The 21,514-nt window shown below is 32.9% G+C and overlaps 1 protein-coding gene across 6 annotated transcripts in view; it reads left to right on the top strand.

Moving 5' to 3' along the window:
• Positions 1–21,514, top strand: part of SLIT2 (slit guidance ligand 2) — a 383,740-nt gene that overhangs the window by 106,043 nt on the left and 256,183 nt on the right. The gene's annotated exons all lie outside the window — the stretch shown is intronic.

Here is a 21,514-nt window from a genome sequence, read left to right as displayed (position 1 = left end):
CCTTAAGGAAATATCTTAACCTAGGAATAACTTAATATGGAAAAGCAAATATTTTCAAGTTAATTGTAGCAATTTTTTGGTGGCTTCATTAGATAACCTCTCCTTTGCTCTTTTTCATTACTATGAATAATGGAGAATTGACCATCTAGATGCCTTCTAGATTGTAAGCTCTTTTAAGGCAAAGATTTTGCTATCACAACCAGAAAAATAAGTATAACTTAATAAATACTGATTAATTTAGGAATGCCTCTGAATTTCCTTAAAGTAATTTTTCTTTATGATACTTGAAACCATATTTTTGTTTGGTTTTTCTTTAGTTTTTATCAATAAATATATTAATGACAAAATAATTTCATTTTCATCTGAAACCTACACATACATTTTCTAGAACATGTACAGATTTCAAATTCCTCATGATAATGAATGGTGTTTACATTTTAATAGTTAATTTATGTAAATTGTGTGCTTCCAGATTATATAATTACTTAGGATCAATGAAATTTAGATAACTTTTTTGGTTCCATGACACGTAAAAATTTTTAAGTGAGTTGAGAAATGAAAGCTACAAATAATTCTAAAGTTAGGATGTAAGTGCTTCATTTTTTCCCCCTTTTCAATCTTCAAATGATTTTATCCTTTTTAATAATAAACATTATAGCACTGTAATGCTGGGTTTTTAGGTGATATAAAAATAATGTAATGAATTTAGAATTGATTAAATGAACTTTTATCATACATTAGTTTCCGTTTAAATTCATCATTGCTTTTCAACACATACTTTAAAAAATGCATACTTTAAAGTGTGCCTATTTTTCCTCTTTCTTTGGACATAGCAATTTTCTTTTATGTGATTTGAGATTTAAGGGTTACTATGTATTTGTAAGGCAATGTAAACATTGTTTCACTATCATTTATAGTTTTGACTGATATAGAGCATGCAGTGATAATGAATATCTTCTCGAGCATCTATCTCATTAAAGAGACAATGGATCATTGATGAGGTGTTGAAAATATCCTTCCTGATGCAGCTGAGTTTTCCTGTGATCATAACTGCCCAAAGTGCCATAAATAATACTGCATTCTATATTTTGATTCTCTTAGTTATTGCCTTTTCATTTTTAAGATTGATAGCTGACAGTCATATTCTTGGGCTTTGTTTGTGTTTTGAGTCCTGCAGATCTTTCTATTTCTGTTATAGGATGGGAATGACATTACATCTGCTGCTTGTTGAATATTTTCTCAGTTGATTCTGGCAAAATGTCAACTTAGGGTGTCTCTATGTATGCAGTTTTTCTTTTTTTAGCATCATTTCCCCCTTAGTTGTCTAAGGATTGATTGAGCCACGTTTGGTATCACTGTACTTAAATGTGCCATTTACTGAACTTCAAGCCATTACTATAGCTCATCTTATAAAACTGCTTATCATCTTGCAAACTTGTTATATTCCTGCTCACCCTGATGAATTAAAGCCATGCTTTTCTTCTTCTTTCCTACAAAATAACATTTAATATAAAGTGTATCCATAATTTAATTGACTTGTCATTTCTTTTGTGTGTGCTATTAGCAGGATTTTTTACCCAGATAATAAAAAACAAAGAGGGTCAAGCATTTGTATTGAAGCAAAATGAAAATTCATAATTATGACCAGAGGTTTTGCTCCTATAAATGTCAAATTTTGTAAAAAGTACTTCAGTTAAAATACAGCTATAGTTATAAAATTAGAATTTAGTCTGTTCAAATTTATTATTTTTAAAAATAAACGATATTTACCTCATGTCAAACTTTAGAATTGTTTTACAATTTCCAAAAAGTCCTCATCTGGAGAAGAAATCTTATCCCCTCCCCATATTGCTATAAATAAGATTAAAGTAAATTGCATTAACTGAATGTGCTCTTTGTATAATCTGGTTATGTCATGTGACCTTTAGCAATACAACAGGGAAGTGTCAGACGAACTGTCAAATTCTATCACAATATTACTTATTTTGTGAATAGGGAATTCTCCCTAACCCCAGGTTTTTTTTTTCAAAAGTTTGTGTTTACTTAAAAGAGGGGGAGGGATTGCTTTCAAATTACATGATACTTGGCAGTGGGTAGATACTTGGCAGAGGGGAACTATTAGGTCTTCAAGAAACATAAAAATATGTCTAGTGGAAATTATACATCCATTTGTACATAATGCAAATTGCAAAATCATATTTTAATTATATTTGCTACAATCAATTGTTGAGGGTCAGAATTTATCCAGGTATCATGGAAAAAATGATCAGCTCCAATGATAATGATTTGCATTTTGATCAAGATGTGAAAAAGCTGAACATTATTTTAAAGCCTTTGCCCATTCACACTTGTGCTTTGATAAATTACATGGACACCCATAACAAGAGCCAGTGTAGAGAATGTAAAGCATTTGACCAGAAAGAAAAAAATCTTAATTATGAACTGCTTCCTCTTTCCCTTGTGTTATATGTTTGTGTTCAAAGTATTGGTTTGATTGGCTTACCCAATAGCATTTTCTCATGCCTGGAGATCCTTCAGGTAGGAACTAGAACTGTACTGGATCAAAATGCAGCTGCAAATATTGTCACATACAAGATTCAGTGCAGCTGGGTTCTCAGTGTTTTTTCTGCCAGACAAGGAAGTGACTTTCCTTAGAGAAGAGGATTATAGTCATATCCTTAAAAGAGGAAAACTAGAACCAGATTTCTTTGAGGAGTTGCTCTGGGGATACTTAACTATTCATTGCTGCTTGTAAAAGAAAAAAAAATTTAAGTTCTAAGAAGCTTTAATTAATTCCAATTTTTAAAAGAATAAGACTGTGGTAATACTGCCTTTGCAGTATAGAGAGAGAAACTAAAATTTAAAGAAGGAAAAGCATACTTTCTTTGCCTTCATATTAGTCAAAATCATTATACATTAAGAAATGGTCAGGTTTTTGTGAATAGGTGAAACTGCAAAAAATAATGGGAGACATACATTATCAGTGTTACTGAAATGATTTTTCAAGCTTTTGAACATTTTGAAATGATTTTTGCATTTTTGTTATGAAGCATCCAAGATGGTTGCTGATTAGTGGTTTTTATATTTTGGAGGAATTCATTAACCCTAATTTAGAGCAGGAAAAGTATTTTTTGTCTCCCATTTCTGGAAAAAAAATCAAATATTTATCAACTGCTTTCTATTGTCCTTCTCTTTAGAAAGTAATTTGTGGTCAGTGGAACTCAGCAGGGAAGCTCCTTTTCCTCCAGATGGTTGTGACATTTGAGTAAACCTTAGAGGATTAAAGGCACTCGAGTGAGCACTCACTGTAAAGTCCTGACACAACCTGACAGTCCTAATCTGGATTCTGGACTGATTGGATGGCTAAGGGCACACACACACACACACACACACACACACAAAAAAACTCAGCCAACTGTGCAGTAGCTATGTACAATTTTTAGAGGAACAAGAAAGGTTCTCAAATATAAATGCTCTGTTTTCCAAGTTCTAGAAACTTCTGTCCAGTGGTGCATATTCAAATAGTGTCATTTGTCTATCTTGGTATAGTTCATTTTTAAAATAACAGTATTCTTGCATGAATGAGCACAGTGTGATATAAACGTCTTTGCACTTTATTAAATACGGTTTGCAAACAATCTAAATGGTTAAATGGTGGAGGAAACTATAGAAAGTGATCTTAGTGAGCTAAGCCCACCAAATCTAATTATACATTATCACCATCTGCTGAAATATGATAACAGAATAAGCATTAGCAATTCCAGCTTTCAAAAGAAAAAAATTTACATGTGGGATGTTTATATGTATGTCTGAGAAACACACAGAAAGAAAAATTAAGGAGGCAAAGAGCTATATGTGAATTTAGCCAAGCTAGTTTGTTTATCTCTACCCAATTAAAACTCAGAAACACTGAATATTTTAAATGTCTTTTTTGTTCTCAAGTTGATTAAAGTTATATCAAGTTTTGGTTAAGGTGATTTGTTTGTGGCTAGAATTTTAATTCTGTCTGTTGCAACTTTCGAAATTACCATGGCAACAGGTGTGTAATTAACAGCATTACATATGTCTTCTATGTAATGAATTTCTTCTGGTTAAATAAATATTAAATCATACTGCTTAATACCTCCTCTGCTAGTAAACAAAGAATGCTTCATTCAGCCTTGGCCTGTAAATTGATCTAGTTTCTATAGTTGGCTTTTGCTGCAGAGCAATTGACTGGGGGTAATTTGTTCCTTTGAATGTTTTCTCACTTTATCAGGGCATGACAGAAAGTCTAGTTTTATTTCATTTCATGCAAAACAAAGGTGATGTGGTTAATTGCTACTCACATTTCTTTTCTTGTCTTTTCTTTCTTTTTTTCTGGGACTCTTTTCAAGAGTGTATGGTACTTATTGTTTCTGGCTTATTCCAAAAGAAAAAAATGACATAAAAAGCCACGAAAGACAGGCCAGATTCTAGATTTTGATTTTTCTCACAATTCCAACAGCACCTGAACATTGGAATCATTTCAGAGAATCATTTGGAGTAGAACATTTGTAAAATTTTAATGTTCTTTAGAGACATGGATTGTTGTTGCTTTTGCAATTCAATTGTTATGAATCTTTGAAAATGTGAATAAGTTTGAAAGTGCTGAGATTACTAATAAAGCGATTCCTTTTTCCTGGGATGACACATTCTTCAGATATTCATGTGTATTTGAAAGTCTGCAGGTTTATAGGAGAATCACCAAAATTACAATCCTCAAATTTATATGAGGGATTTGGAACTCTAAGTATGCTTTAAATCAATAGAACAAGTAAGAGTTTAACATTCTAATTATTACTCGTCATCATTTACAAATATAATTATATCCTTTGCTTACTGAAGAAAACAGTTTAAGAAAATTTTCAAGTGGCTTTCCAGCTTTTCATATAACTACTTAAGAGAAAACAAGGGGTTCTGATTAAGAAAATTGCACGAACCTTTTCATGAGAGAAGATTCTGCTTTTGATGAAAAAAATTCATTTTAGAATACTACTCAGTACCAAAGATTGGTTAAGTTCATTAATAGCTAAATACATAAGGAGTGTCATAATGAAAACCTGCACAAGAAACTAAATTTGAAGCTTTGAGAATCCAATCACATAATTCCTGATTGAAGACTAGAAATTCAGCATGAGGTTAAAGAAAGGCTCATTTCCGAATCCTCCCCCAGGTCTTTTTCAAATGTTCTTATTTAATTTTCTAAATGATGTGGCTTTGAGATTTAGAGTTCATTTTTAAGGATGTTGCAGACACTTGTTTATATGACTGATCTTTACAAAACCTAATCTACTGTGTTGAAATCCCAAATATAAAATGAAGGCAGTAGTCTTAGGAAGCCGAGAATGTCCCTCAGAAAGTGTGCATTATGTCAAGATTTAAAATGCATTTCTCATTTTCCTACTATTGGTTTCCCCTGCCTTTTACTCACAGTTTATTTAGTCATCTTTAATTGGTGGCCAGGACACACACACACACACAAACACACACACACACACACACACACACACACACACGCATGCACACGTATCCAAGAAAAAACAAGTGTATTGCTGCAGACTTTCCTTTAATGGATCACTGCCAATGTTAGCCATTGTTTCAGTTGCTTGTGGCTGCTCAACTGTGTAAGGTTGCTTGGAAACCCTCCTTCTACTGAGTAAAGCTCTCCAATTGCTTTCCATACCTCCCAGTCCAGTGCTTAAAGATTCTGTAAACCTCAGCTTACTGGAGTTGCTCTTTGAGACCTCCTTAGGAAACTAATGATGTTGTAAATGTAGAAAATAGAAAATCACCCAGCTGCCTATTCTATTGGGAATAGAGAAAACAGACATATTTGGAATAAAATGCTGCAGTGTTGCAAATTAAAACGATTGGAATATACATTCACATACACTAATACAGAGTTTTGAAAAGTTTGTACATGTTTAAAATGAATGACTCCTTCTTTGGAGATATAGTTTTCATGGACTTCTTTTAGGACCTTTTAGATGTGACATGGAATTCCTCAACAAAAATAATACTTCACCACATCTTTCATTTTAACAGAATGATGTGCATTTGTATTTTAGGTTTTATTCAATTTAAATTTTAGAGTAGAGACTTTTTTGAAAATAAAGTTATTGCTTTATTATCTTTCTGAGTCAAAGCTGCTACAACATATTCTTGGGAAGCTGTATGACATCAGAATAACCAATATGCAATTTGCTTGATGTTACACAGTATTTCTTTCCTTTTAAAGTTTTACTGATTCCTTTTGCTTTTGTATCACAGTTATTTCTGGATACATTTCCTACTATTCTATCCTCCACTCATGGAACTATTCTTCATAACAAAAACAAGTTAGGAAAACCAGTTGACATAAGAATCTATGTTTGATAAAAAATACAGTGTGCTACACCCATGGTTCCCCACCTTTCCAGGGAAAGGAGGAAGATCTTGAACTTAAAATCTTTCAGACCAAGATTTATCGGTTAATTCCACAGTACTTGGCTTTCTTTAGTGTTCTTTATACTTCCAGGGTTATGGATATTATGTATTTCCTCGTCTTGGTTCTGTTTATCTCACTTGGCAACAGTTCATATAGTTCTCTTGTTTCTATGAATTCTGTTCATTGTTTCTTACAGAAAAATAATAGTCCTTACCTTTCATATATTGCAGTTTGTGTAGACATTGTCTACACAATATTTTTCCAGTTTTATTTTTGTGTGGGAACTATGAATATTTTCCTATATCTATGATTTTTTCTCTTCTCTCTATGGCCTCCTTGGGGGTATATGCACAGCAGTGGCATCTGTGAGTCAAAGGGTATGAACAGTTGAGTTACTTTTCTTGCATAATTCCCAACTATTTGTAAGAGTGATAGGACTAGCTCCACAGCTCCATCAGCAATGTGCCTGACTTCCCTTGGGACTCTTGACTATTTCTGATTTTTTGGAATCTTTTCAGTTTTTTCAACAATGACTCTAAACCTTTCTTGTTTAAAATTTCATTTCTCTTATTTTCAAAACTGTCGATGATTTTTAATTTGTCTTTCGAAGGCTGTTTGTCCATGTCCTTTAGCCACATTTTTAAATAAACACTTTTACATATATGCCTAGTTACATATATTCTTCAACATCCAAAAAACATTTTTTAAAATTTGAGTTTATACTTTATCAGTTGTTTATTTTAATGTTATCCAAATCAAATTGAATTTAAAAAGCCTCACGATGTGGTCATTTTAGCAGTAAATTTGATTTGAAGCCTATTTGTGCTTTAATTCTTATACTTCTATATTCAATGTCTTAAGTCATAAGGTACTTAACTTTTCTGTGCTTCACGTCCTCCACTTGTAAGACAGAATTACACTTCTCAAATAGGTGTGTGACTTAAAGGTAGGACCCTATAAAACATATGCATTGCTTTTCCTCTTAAAGAGTTCTTTTAAATCAATGTAACTTTTAGTTCTTTTCATTAACTCTTCATGCCAACACTTAGAAATGTTTGGTATGTAATCTGCGACAGAGAAATCAGTATATTCACTACAGTAGAATATTTGAAAAATATAAGCCTAAATAGGACTATCTGACACTTTATAAATATTAGAAAAGAGAATTACGTTGTTATTTAAATCATAACATAGCTTTGTTTCCTACTATAATCCTTCAAAAAGGTTAAAAGCATGATTTTTTCCTTTAATCTACCATTACCAAATTCCATATAGGTAAAACATATGGTTCAAAACTAGCTATTAAATAACCAAGCTTCTCTATAAACAAATACCAGAGTGACCATTTCTTTAGAGAAGAGTTTCCTTACTTATTCAAATAACTAATATATTTTCTCTCGTATCATGTAGATTTTAAATGTGACATAACGTTGAGTTTTAAATTTATGGATACAGTTAAATGAACATTTACTTAATACTTAGTGCAAACAAGACACCCTGTTAGACACCGAAGATATAAAAATAAGTAAAGTGCTATTTCTACTTTCATGAAGTTTACAAATTTTTTGTATAACATTTTACTATTATTATAATTTAGTACTGATTAAAAATCACATTTACAAATAAACATTTTACAAATTTCCACTCCACAACAAAACTTATGGTTAGATAGGGCAAGTATTATTATGCTTATTATGTAGAAGATGAAATAAACTTAAGACTTGCCCCCATCACACAATATTAAGTAACAGAATCAGCACTTAAATTTGAATTCTTAACTCAAAGGCCAAGCAGTAAGTCTCTGTGCAGACTTGAATTCTGGAAACAGAGATATGTCAGTGTAAAAGATAGGTGCAAAAATAATTTTTAAGATGAAGATGTTTTGATATGTTCATAACCTATGAAGGATACGATCATAGGATCATAGATTTAGAGATGGAAGGAATCTTAGAAGCTATTATGTAAATCTTCCTCATTTTATAGATGAGGGAATTGAATTCCAGAGACTTGATCTTGAATAATTCACATAGCTGATAAGTGTTCAGGGTTCAAATGCAGGCTTAGTTTTTTGTCTTATTTTTTTCTGGTATTTAAAAAACAGCATTCTGCTTTTACTCTTTGCCAGGCACTGCCCTAAGTGCTGAAGATATAAAGAAAAACAAACAAACAAAAAAAAGTTCTGCCCTCAAGAAACTTATATTCTAAGAAGGAAAACCATTTGTATGTATGTATGGCTGGAGAGGTGTACTAAGGGCACAAACAGAGAGTAGGTGCAATTAAGCTGGCCAGAGGAAGACATTAGCATCTACATGGTCTGAATGGCAAAGCTTCTTGCAAAAAAAAATGGTGTTTGAATTCAATATAAAATATGAGGGAATTGAAGAAGTGGATTATTTCTTAAAAGAAACACAATAGTCCACGAGACATTTAAACACTGAACTTTGTTCCCAAAGACTGAAGTCTTCAGGAGGTCTAGCTAGCTAGTCCTAATAGTGTATTTCCAGGTAGATCACTTTTTCTCTAAGCCTCAGTTAGCTTTCTAATTCATAAAATGAGGACTATTATATTTATAGTGTGTACCTCACAGAGTCTGAGTGAGGAAAGTGGCTCAGAGGATGAGAATCTGGCTTGGAGATGGCAGGTCCCAGGTTCAAATTTGGCCTCAGAACTTCCTAGGTGTGTTACTCAGGGCAAGTCACTTAACCCCTATGGCTTACCCCTTACCACTCTTCTGCCTTAGAATCAATGCATTAATATTTACTATAACAAAGAGGGCAAGAGTTTTTTTTTAAGCATCATGTAAACACTGTAAGATATAAAGCTCATATAAATCAGAGCTCCTATGATTAGATGAGAAGAGAGATTATGAAAAACCTTGTGGTTTGAACTTGAATAAGTGTATTCATTTGGTTTGGTTTTCCTCATTATTATATTTGCACGACAGGAATTCACTTTGTTCTTAGACTTAAAGTGCTAGAAAAAGATTCAAGTGTTTTTCTTCATGTTGTCTTTCTTCTTTGTCTCACGAGCCTTTAGATACTGTAGAACCCAATCGTCAGTAACTAACTGGACCATAAACTCTATGAGGGCCGGGAAAAAGTACTTATCTAAACTTTGTATTTATTCCAGCACCTACTACAGTGTTCTCTTAACTCTTCTGAGTCGAAAGAAACATTTGAATGAATGTGTAAATAAATGACTTCTACGTGTAGAAACAAAGGAACTATTGTGCACAAATAGCTATCAAATAAGAGTGATAAAAACACAGACATGATACCAAAAAAAAATGTGCATAGTAACAGAGAGTGAGCAGGGAATTTTTAAATTATTTCTGGCCTTAGCCATTGGGGGAAAAATGCTTTGGACTTTAGGGAATTTCAGATAGATCCTTAAGTGAGCATGTGTGGAAAGAGAAAAGTTATTTGGAATCACAAACCTCAATAAACAATTCCTTGTTTCTCTCATCCTCTGTAACGAATGCTAATATGGTGCGGTTTATGAAGAAAGACATGGCAAAGAACAGGCTGGAGTCTCCTGTCTAAGAAGTATTTTCAAGTGTCAGCACGATTAGCATAGGTTTTCGGGCTCTCTGGTTCCTGCTTCACCCAAACAAGATAATATCTTCGTTTAGGCAGGGTGAGAGTGCACGTAGCCATCACGCTAAGTGAGATCATTAGACCAGAACAAAGCATATATTGATTTCACTTGAAGATTAAAACTTGCTTTTTAAAGATTATCCTGCTCGCCTTATAGAACTTTTTTAAAGGAGGTTGGGGGATGGGGAGAGTGGGTAAGAAAGAGGAGAAAATGCCATAACAAGAAACTGGATACAAGTTGCAGCTCTGACAGTCCGAGCAGAATCTTAAGTGAAAATAATGAGTAATGGGTACTTGAGAAATGGCGAGATCTAATGAGCACATTTACTGAAGCCGTAAGACATGGAAAGAAGGGGTGGTTTTTCTTTTCATTACAAAGTCAGCAACATCATTTCTATTTTGTGATTAGGTCTGCAAATGATCACTGTCTTAAATTAGATTATTTAAATCAGCATCAAAGTTCTTGTGGATTCTCTAAAACTTTTAACCTATTCTGTCAGTTAAACATTTGTTGTGTCTTCCTTTGCATATCTTAAAATGTACATTTATTATTAAACTAATAGTCATTATTTTCATTTTGAAAAATGCCTGTATATTTATAAGTGAACATGAAGTTTTATTTAAATATTATTTCTAATTTAATCTTGCAAATGTTGATATTCAGTACAATATTTTTGCAAATTCTTTTTTTTTTTACAAATTAATCTCTTACATTAGTAATAATGCTAAAGTACTGATATTCTTCTCTTGTAGTAGTGCCAGCTTAAAGAATTTTTCTGGTTTCTATTTGTTTTATTTTTACTTAAAAAACTAATTTTCTAAAAGTATCGCCAATGAGAAAAAGAACAGTGATGCTTATTGTTATACCTAGTTCTATGACTCTGTCCATAATTGAGAGGTGCTTTCAGAAAAGAAAATCAATCACAGAAGCTTACTTTATTCAATGACAATTATAAAAGTCCTGAAAAAGAAAAATAAGTTCAATCTTTGGTTTAAGCCTCAAACTTCAAGATGTTAAAGATGGAAATGTATACTTAGAAAGAATTTTTACACTTCAAAACAATTGTTTGGTAATAAAAATATAATGATTATATTTGAATAATCTAGTTTTCTATTCATGAGTAGTACATAATGAGAACAAGAAGATACTACTTCCCTAACCAAAAAAAATACATTCATTGAAATGAATAATCTATAAGACAAGTCTTTATGAAAAAGTGTCTTTATAGACTAAACAATCATGACATTATAAAGAGAATCCAAATATATGATTTATGATTTTTCTAGTAATTCAAAACACATGTATAATAGTTAACATGGAGTATAAATCATACACACAAATAAACCAGAAAACCATATATATATATATATATATATATATATATGTGTGTGTGTGTGTGTGTGTGTGTGTGTGTGTATGTAAAATTCATACAAACGGTTAATCAGCAGAAACCAGTTACACCAAGAACAATGCTCCTGCCTTACTATGGCTATTTCTGTGGACAAAGAAGAATAAGATAAAGAGAAATTGCATTTATTTTCTATTAATTTTGCTTTTGTCCTTGAGTTTCAGTTGTGTTTCACAGAATTATGTGAAAGTAAAACCACCTGTTTTCCATTGGGCTTTCAGTTGAGGTAAATTCATAACACATAAGTACTACATTACTATCAAAATTCTCCTGTAAATCTGGTGTGAGTTAATAATAATAACAAATTTTAGTCAATAAAAATATTTTAATTGTATTCCAAGAAGACAAAGCACCATGAACTTTCTGGGCAGACTCAAATCTTTATGGCATAAATTTGTGACTAAAAAGAATCTGTTTTCTCTCTTCCAGAAGCTGACAGTAATGTTTAAAAATATTAAAGAAATTAATTGAATAAAAACTTCTATTAGCTGCACCTTAGAGCACACAAAGCTGAGTAATGTATTGATTTGAAGTAGCTGGAAATAAGTTCCACATTCAAAAGAAAATAATCTAAAAATGCTTGAATGGCATTTTATATGGAAAGAAAGATGAAATGTTGGCTTCTTTTGGAGAGATTGGAATAAAAGCAGCTACTTTATGTAGATATTTCTTTTTATGTAGATATTTCTCCAATTGGTGTACTTAGGTGATTTTTGCAATTATTTTTGCAAACATTTCTTTTTTTGTTCAATTTATCTGACAAAATAATTATGTCAAAAAGTTCAACATCCATTGATTTTCTCACAATGAAAAGTGTGTGCAGACTAAGTTGAACTTTGCTGGGACTAGTCAGGGTACTGTTTTTGTCAGCTTCAGTGCAAATGATTTGTTCTCAAAGACAACCTTTTCATTTAGAGAATTACATGGTTAGAAAATCTATGCCCAATGCATAGTTTAAAAAAATGAAATAATGTGTTTACAGAAAAACTGTATGCACACTACTCTATATATTTGCAAATAAGCAAGTAGAGACATTCCTTTTCATCAGTTGCTCAAATAATTCAAAGGTAAAATACTTTTTATTTCAGGATAATGGAATCATTTGTATACCACTTCAATCCCATGAAGGTGAAGAGAAAACAAAGTTTTCTGAATGGGCAAACTTTGTCGTTGCTAAATTAGAAGAAGACAACATGAAATATGTCCTTTCTTTCAAGCATTTGCTCTATTACTTGAGAAATGGGCAATAATCTTTTATCAGTTTACCCTATAATTTTCTTTAGCGCCTAGCTGGAAAGTCTTTTCGTCTAATTGCCATCCTTAATGATTTAACCAGCTATTTCCTCAATTTATTTTTCTAATTCTCTATAGCATCTTTTTACATATTAGTGTGGTCTTTTATAGAGTATTTTGAGAAAAACCGTAGATGTATTTCATTCCAATACATCTATCAAGAGGATCAGATTCTGCTATTTTATGAGCAAGGAGATATCGGCATTCCTCTTCATGGTTGTTACAAGATTTTTTAATTCTCTAAACAAATTAACTTTTTAATTTATTGCTTTGGTTTTTAAAAGTGTATGATGCTAAACTTTTAGAAGACAAAAAGGTTATCTTTTTAGCTAGGATACCAAAACTCCTATGGGCTTAGAAATCACTAATCTACACATTTAAGTATCAAAATAATTTTGAAGATTACTCTGTTAAGCATTCATTCAAACCCATCAATCTAAAATGGATCTTCTACATGACATTATCCTCAAAAAAAGAAAGAAAATACTATTTCCAATAGGACCGATAGTAGATGATTTGGTTTAACTGTTTCTTAAAGCTAGAATGTTTTGGGTAAATTGATTAATGAGGCAAAAGAACTAAATTAGATCTTTTTAAGAAACTATAGTGTATAGATTAGTGCTGCCTTTCAAATAATCTCTTCTCGTTTTAAGGTAGGGGTCTACCTATGCCATTGTGATACCTTAAAACTGACTCTGAATACTTGAAAACTCCTCTATCAGCTATGCCTAAGAGCTGAAATGACAGGAAATTGGAAATGTACTACCTTCAGAATCAGGCTTACTAGGGTTACTTTGTGATAAAGTGATTATGTCTAAATTATTTGAAGGGTAATTAACATCTCTTAGGGACTATCCTTGCAATTATCCTAAAAGGTGCTACCATCTATTGCTAGAATATAGTGGAAACACTGACAAATTGAGCTGGAGGAAGAATAATAAAGATTAAGTAACTTTCCAGGTTCTTGTAATTCAACTTCATTTTTAGCTAAGAAGTTATTTGAATTATTAAAATATTGAACATATTGTCATCCAAATAAACTTAGACAAATTAACTTTCAAAATATAGTCCAAATTTAAAAATGGGTTGCAAAGATTTTTCTGTATTAAATTGCTCTCAAATTAATAAAAATACTTGAGTTAACTTTATAAGGTTATTTTTAGAAGAGAAGGCCAACAATGTCTTAATTAAATAAAGGGAAAAAAGAATTTGTCAGAGATTGCTGAAATGTACAGTGAAACAACTAACTCTCTAGAGCCAACCAGAATACTAAATCATAGTGATTTCATTATTGAAGTAACAAAAATTAATTCAAGTAATTCATATATGAGATTCCAAGGAATGAAGGTATGGAAAACACCACAATATCTCTCAGAGAAGTGGTTTTAAGCATTCCAGAATTTGTAGAAAGGATGTTGACATTTGAATTATGTTAAACTTCTATTTAGTTGATTAGCCAGACAGCTTTAGGTGAAAGATATTTGTTTTTTATTCTAGGATATCAATTTTTCTCTTTATTATAAGTTCATTAAATTTTTCTCATTTGTTAAATGGTATTTCCTGTATCTCTCCCATTAGTGTGTAGCCTGAAAGAAAGATGGGTTTTGGAGGGATGATTGACTCTTTTTTTTTTTTGTTGCTATTTCAACTAATCATTATCTCTTCAGAAAATAGGTCAATTCTGTCAGTGAAAGCTTACAGAGAAATAAGTATATTTGGCTTATTCTTTTATACTTCTTAAAATAGTGATAGGACCAAGCTTATTTCATGGGAGCCTGTGTTGCAAGAGTTTTCAGCTTCTTCTTTGAAGATACTGTTTCTAGAAGGAAAAAAGTTAACACAGACACAAAAAAGAATGATAGTCTTTTATACCACCAGACCTCTTAAAATTATTCAGTTAATGTCCTTTTTCATATCCTTGTTCTTATATAGCCTTCTGTCTAGAAAATTCTATTAAAGAAAATTAATATAAGAATAATGTTAGAAAACAGCATGAGAGGTTTTTGTAAGAAATAGTCGACTGTATTGGAAGAAGTTACATGAGGAAATTTTATTCTCAGATTTCTCAGGAGTATTTTTTTTATTTGCACAGATTTCCTAGATCATCATAGCATATCACAGTTTGAAATTTTTTGTTCTAAATCTCCAGTGTAGTAAGAAGTCATCTTGGTTTATAAGGTTCACAATGTTACCATTTCAGAAAACTTTGTAGGAAGCAGTATGCCCATTTCACTTACAATATATGTCAAGTCAAAGTCAAAAAGATTTTGTCTGTATTCCATGCCCTCCAATTTGAATGTCTGGCCTAATAACTAAGTAAATAAATAACACCAAAAATTTATATTTTCTAACTTCTTTTCAAGGATTAGTTTATTCTAATTCACTTTCATTATAAGAAATAGCACAATAAAGTGATCTATTCAATTCCATTTAGCGATTTTTATATTTAAAAGTTTTACAAGTAAAATGAGCAATGACATTTCAAAAAATTTCAGAATTAATGTTCAGTTATCCTAATCCCTTAAATATCATTAATGACATCATGAATAAGCAAATATCTGGTCTCCGATACACTACATCTGGAGGCAGTTTATTCCACTTTGAAGTAGCTATTATCGATCCTATGTTTTTCCTTAGAGGGAAGAAAGATTTCTCCATCACTATGGATTCCTTGCATTATTCCCAGTTCTGTCCCCTGGGATCAAGCAGAAAATACTTAATCCTTCTACATGACTTCTGAATATGTGAATACTACTATCTAACCTCCAAATTCTGTCCTTTTTCAGGCTACAAAAAGACATATCCTTTAACAACATTTCATAGTTTTAAGCTAGGTTGCATACTCTGTGTGTGTGTGTGTGTGTGTGTGTGTGTGTGTGTGTGTGTGTGTGTGTGTGTGTGTATGTAGATAGAGAGACAGAGACAGATAGTGCTGAACTTGGAATAAAGAAGACCTGAATGCAAATTCTAACTCAGACATTTGCTAAATGTGTGACCTTGGGCAAGTCACTTAAACTGTCTCCATCTCAGTTTCCTCATCTGTAAAAATGTACTAATAAAATGTGAATAATATAGAAATACATTTTTCATGACTACTTACATGATATAATAGGTGTCATATTACTTGCCTTCTCAGTTGGCTAGGGAGGAACTAGAGGGAAGGAGAGAATTTAGAACTTAAAATTTTAAAATAAATATAAAAAATTAAAATGAGGAGAAAATGAATGATTTTAGTTCCTTCTGGTTGTACTTGCTTTCTTTTTTATTCTCTTCTGCTTTATGTACTCATGATTTAAACCAAAAAAATACAAAAAATTAGAATATAGACATGAGATGAATTATTTGATTTAAGAAACCCTTTTGAGCTCTAAACATTATATGATTTTATCCTTTCATCTTGATTTTTAAGGAAGGTATATAGTATTTATCTCTAATATTTGACAAAATCAGCCAATCTCATTATTAAATCCCTTCTGTTGTACAGGAGTTTGCATTAATATGAACATCTTAGCAGGTAAACTTGACAGGATAAAGCAGGTGCTTTTTAACTACAGAATATTTTACCCAGTTATCTTGTCAGTCCCTTTTATGGAGTGTGTTAGAGGAATGTTTACTGTTGATAAATGTCATTATGCTTATATGTGGAAAAGCATCATATCCAGGTACTTCTCACCCCAAATTATGTCTTTCAACCAGTGCCCCTGCCTCTGACCTCTTTCTCCCATGAGCTCTCATGCCTGTTTGGGATATTTTATGTAAAATTCATTTGGCAGCTTTCAGAGATCTAGAGCCAGATGTTCTCCAGTACACAGAAGTTATTCTACTTCCTTTCTCTGTCATCACATCCAAGAACCCACTGTTGTGTTACTAGTATCTCCCTATTTAGATTCTTTCTACCTAAGGCTGTTGAACTATAAAAGTTCAATGAAATTTTTTACCCAATTTCTAGGAAACTAATTTAATAGGCTATGACAAATTACCAATTTTATCCCTTTGAGGGTAAAAAGACTTCTAAGAAATTAAAATAAAATATCTTATTTTGCATCAAAATCACATTTTCACATGATATTATGCTAACCATGTTGATGCCATAGCTTTTTAAATGTAAATACATTAATTTCTGAGGAACCCATCTTATTCCTTTTTTGTCTTCCCTAGACTTAGGTTCTCTATTATTATTGAAAAGAAATTTATTCAGGGGAACACATCAGGATTGGTTTCCACTCTATGGTACAACAGCATAGCAGAGGAAGTTGAGAGCATTAGTCCCACCTCACCCGTATTGATCACTTAGCTTGTTTGAAAATAGTGTTGATGTTTTGTCATTCCTTATACCGGATTCCTCTGGATCTGGTACTACTTGTCTTAGAAAAAGTGTGTTCGCATTTTAGCTTTGGAGGTTTAAGGACAATCTAGTCCATGTACTTTATTTTAGAGTTAAGGAAATAGAAATTCAGAGAGGCAATCAGTTTACCCAAAGCTATACAACTACTTTGTGACAAAGATTCCCAGTTCTATGCACTTTCCAGGAAACACAGTGTCCATTGTGTTAACCTTCTCCCAACCCCCAATTTTCACTTTCCTTTACTGAATTACTTACAGTATAGAGACCCAAAGAGATTATCTTCCTTCCCTCCTTGAAAAAGAAACACAAACCCCCAGAAGAAGCACATTTTATATATTAAACCATCACAGAGTCATTCATCAAATATTCATTAATTATTCAGTGTCCAAACAGTTTCCCCATAGCTTTTCTTCAATTCATCTTCCACTGAGTTTCCAAAATACTGCCATCTTCACTTCCTACTTAGTAAACTTCAGTGGCTCCCTGTTACTTTGAAGATCAAATACAAAATTTTCTATTTGGCATTGAAAAAACCCTTATAACATGGCCCTTTCCTACCTTTTCACTTTTCTTAGAATTTTAAATTCAAATCTAGTCCCAGGCCTTTACAGCTAAGTGACCCTTTTCTCTGCTATAATATAGGAATAATAATAGCACCTACCACACAGGTGTGGTTAAAAGGATCAAAGGAAATAATATTTCTAAAATGATTAACAAGATGTATGGCATATAATAGGAGCTTAATAAATGCTTGTTCTTTTCTTTTCTCCTTTCCAGTGTCTTGGGCTTTCCTTCTCCCAAATTAATGCCTTTACCCTAACTCTCTCTCTGACTTCAGTCTTCTTGACCCATCTTCTATCTTTCCATTTTGATGATCTCTTCTCTCTTCCAAATAGCCCAGATGTACTTCTGATGGGAATTATGTGAGAACTTGAAAATGAAATCTGTAAGTTGCATACAATTAAATGACATAGTCGCCTCCTCACACTACTGCTTGGACCATCAACCAAAAGCCTTGTATTGATCAATAATATCCACAATAGCTACCAACTTGCCAGCATATGGTCTAAAGGAAATGTAGGTCATCTAGTCAGTTTCCACATGGTGCTTGCACAGCATGTTGATGATGATGAGGGGGAATGAAGGGCATGAGGAAGTCTGCACATGTATAGAGCTCTCTAAAATATTCTTCATAATCTCCTCCCTCATCTAGGTCTCCCAGCTTCCCTGGCTTCTTTTAAGACGAACCTTCAATCCTACCTTTCATAGGTGATTTCCAGACACCTGCATCCCCACCCCCTACTAATACTTTCTAGTATTATCTCTCATCTACATTTACATCTTGCAAAATATAGTTGTTTGCATTTGCTCCCTCCACTAGAATGTGAGTTCTCTGGGGGTAGAGACCATGCACTCTATTTCCCAACACTTAGCATAGTCCCCAGGAAATAAGAAATGTTTAATATATGTTTTTTGACTACCAACATTTCCTCTATATTTCTATTATTCTTTTTCTACAGAAAGGTATGAAAGGCTTTTGTTTGAATTTTTATTATGTTATTGGTATAAGTTTGATAATAATCTATTAAAATTCAACAAAAATAAGTTTTTAAATACCCTTCAAAATTGTGTGTCATCTTTCACAGAAAGCCCATTCTGATAACTCAAACCAAGGAGGTGATTTGGACTCTTGAAATAGGAGGCCCTGTAGTTTCCATCAAATTAAAAAGGCTTCCTGTATGATTCCAGCACCAACCAGTTATCTGTTGTTCAGAAACTAACGTGGCTAAATATAAAGGCACAACCCCATTTGAGCAATGAATTTTCAACTATGGTGACCTGTTAAACAGGTGAAAAAAAAAAACAAAATGGCCCTCAGTCTGTTATGATCTTCTACAGTGACAATTCTGGAGGAGAGGAAAAGGGAAGAGAAAGTGAAAAAATCAAAACCGCTACAAACATTAATTTACTGTTGATACTAAAAAAGTAGAATCTCTAGCAAGCAATGAGCTGATACACTACTGGAAGAACTAGCCTATATTCAGATAATTGAAAAAAGAAAGGAGAAAAATGTAGCTAAATGGCAGGACTATGCACAGTTTCTCCTCAGAGAGAAAATTAAAGAAGTTGGCAGACTTGATTTCATCATGCACCTGAAGGCAACAAAAAGAAACACAATTTCATGGTACACTTGGGCATATTTCATTGCAATCCTTGCAATAAACAAAACCAAACCTACCATAAGGATAACTGTAGGTTTTATACTAACATGTATTACAGAGTAGAGAAATCCTGTGTAGGCCTTAACAAAAATGTCTGAACTATATTAACACATATTGATATTTGGTGGCTTCAATGTGAAGGAGGGCACAAGGGAAGAAATTGAAAAATATATCAGAGACTGCAAATTGTCAGAAATGACAACAAAAAGGGAAAGGCTTGAGAGGTTGTAGGAAGACAGGAACTATTGCTAGAACTGTGAATTGGCCTGCCTTTGATGTTAATTTGTAATTTTGAAATACAGATGATTAAACTGTCAATATCTCTTGACCAAGCCATCAGTCCAACTCATTTATTCCAAGGAGGTCAACCAAAGAAAGAAAGGTTTATACACACAGAAATACATACTACTACACAGTTGTAGTAGCAAAAGATCTGGTGAAGGGGAAAGGGGAATGGGTGCCCATGAAAGGAGAACTGCTTAAAAAAATAATGGCATGGGGCAGCTGGGTAGCTCAGTGGAGTGAGAGTCAGGCCTAGAGACAGGAGGTCCTAGGTTCAAACCCGGCCTCAGCCACTTCCCAGCTGTGTGACCCTGGGCAAGTCACTTGACCCCCATTGCCCACCCTTACCACTCTTCCACCTATGAGACAATACACCAAAGTACAAGGGTTTAAAAAACAATAATGGCATGTCATTGAAATGGCATATTATGTGCAGGAAGAAATGAGGAATTCATACGAACATGGGTAGATGTATGTGAATTGAGATGGTATGTAATAAGCAGAACCAAATGGACAATAAACACAATCTCAGTAATGTGAAGAAAATATGAATAAAACGAAATTGAATTCTTGAGTTATTATAAAATGCCTGATGATCTGGGAGACCAGATAATGAAACCAAAAAATTCCTGAACTGTATCTAGCTTGAACAAGCTCTTAAAAGATACTTGTTCAATTTTCATTCTGTACATTTAAACTTAAAATTTTTCAAATACTATAAATAAGGACAGGATGTTTTGTTGATTATCTAAACTTAAGGAAGTTTTAATAATATAGACTAAATTTAAAATGTGTCATAGATACATTGTTTTCCAGAAATGAGTTTATGAAACATTTATCAGCATACCACTGATGCCTTCCTAATCTAATATTGAATACATTGACAGATAGGGTGATTTCTATGATTGCTTTCTTCAAAAAGCAAGGTAGTGGCAATAAGTGGCTCAGTGGATAGATGGTCATCCTTGAAATGGGAGGGCCTGGGTTCAAATATGTCCTCAGACATTTCTTTGCTGTGTGACTATAGGCAAGTTACTTAACCCCAATCACCTATCCCATACCACTTTTCTGCCTTGGAACTGATTCTTTGTATCACTTCTAAGATAGAAAGTTAGGGTTCTTTTAAAAAATAATTTAGAAGGGTGCACACCAAATAATATCCCCCAAAATGAAATTGATTATAGCTTATCAAATAGGAAACAAATGACAAAATATATAGATAACTCTACATTGTGATTTCTTTTCACTTAGAGAAATTTGAGAAATGTAAGTCAGTTGCCAAAAGGAGATGGCTAAATGTGCCCAGAAAGCACTATGGCTGACAAAGACTTAGTGCCAAGTAGAGAAATATAGGCTCATTTGATAGAGCACAACACCTGGAGTCAGGAAGGGCTGAGTTCTAATCCAGTTTCAGACACTTACTAGCTCTGTGATCCCAGGCAAGTCATTTAACCTCTGTTTGCCTCTGGAGAAAAAGGCAAACCATTCTATTATCTTTGCCAATAAAACTCCATGTACAGTACTGTATGGTTATGGCTCATGGGGTAACGAAGAGTCAGAGACAACTAAACAACAGTGGAGAAATATAGCAACTAAGAGCAAAATCAATTTAAAATATAAAATAATTTATAAAATATTATGAACACAGGAAGTTAACACCAAGGAACTCTCTCTTCCAATAGAGATCAGAACTTTTTCCAGAAACTTCTGATGGTTGAACATTTATAGAAAGAAAATGGTGTGTAATGGTGTGTGTATATGGGGGAGAGGGTGCGATTTAGGGACAGAAGACTTGGGCAGTGAACTAATATAACCATAAGCATAAATCTGTTATTCTCTTGGAGTAGCAGTATCATCGTCTAAATAATTAGAGGTTTGGTTTATAAATTCTATTCTAAATAAGCTAATGATCCTAAATT

Source organism: Gracilinanus agilis, chromosome 6 (assembly GCF_016433145.1).
Source record: "Gracilinanus agilis isolate LMUSP501 chromosome 6, AgileGrace, whole genome shotgun sequence".
Classification (NCBI taxonomy): Eukaryota; Metazoa; Chordata; class Mammalia; order Didelphimorphia; family Didelphidae; genus Gracilinanus; species Gracilinanus agilis.
The sequence above is the reverse complement of the archived record's forward strand: the minus strand, read 5'-3'. Positions and strand labels throughout refer to the sequence as shown.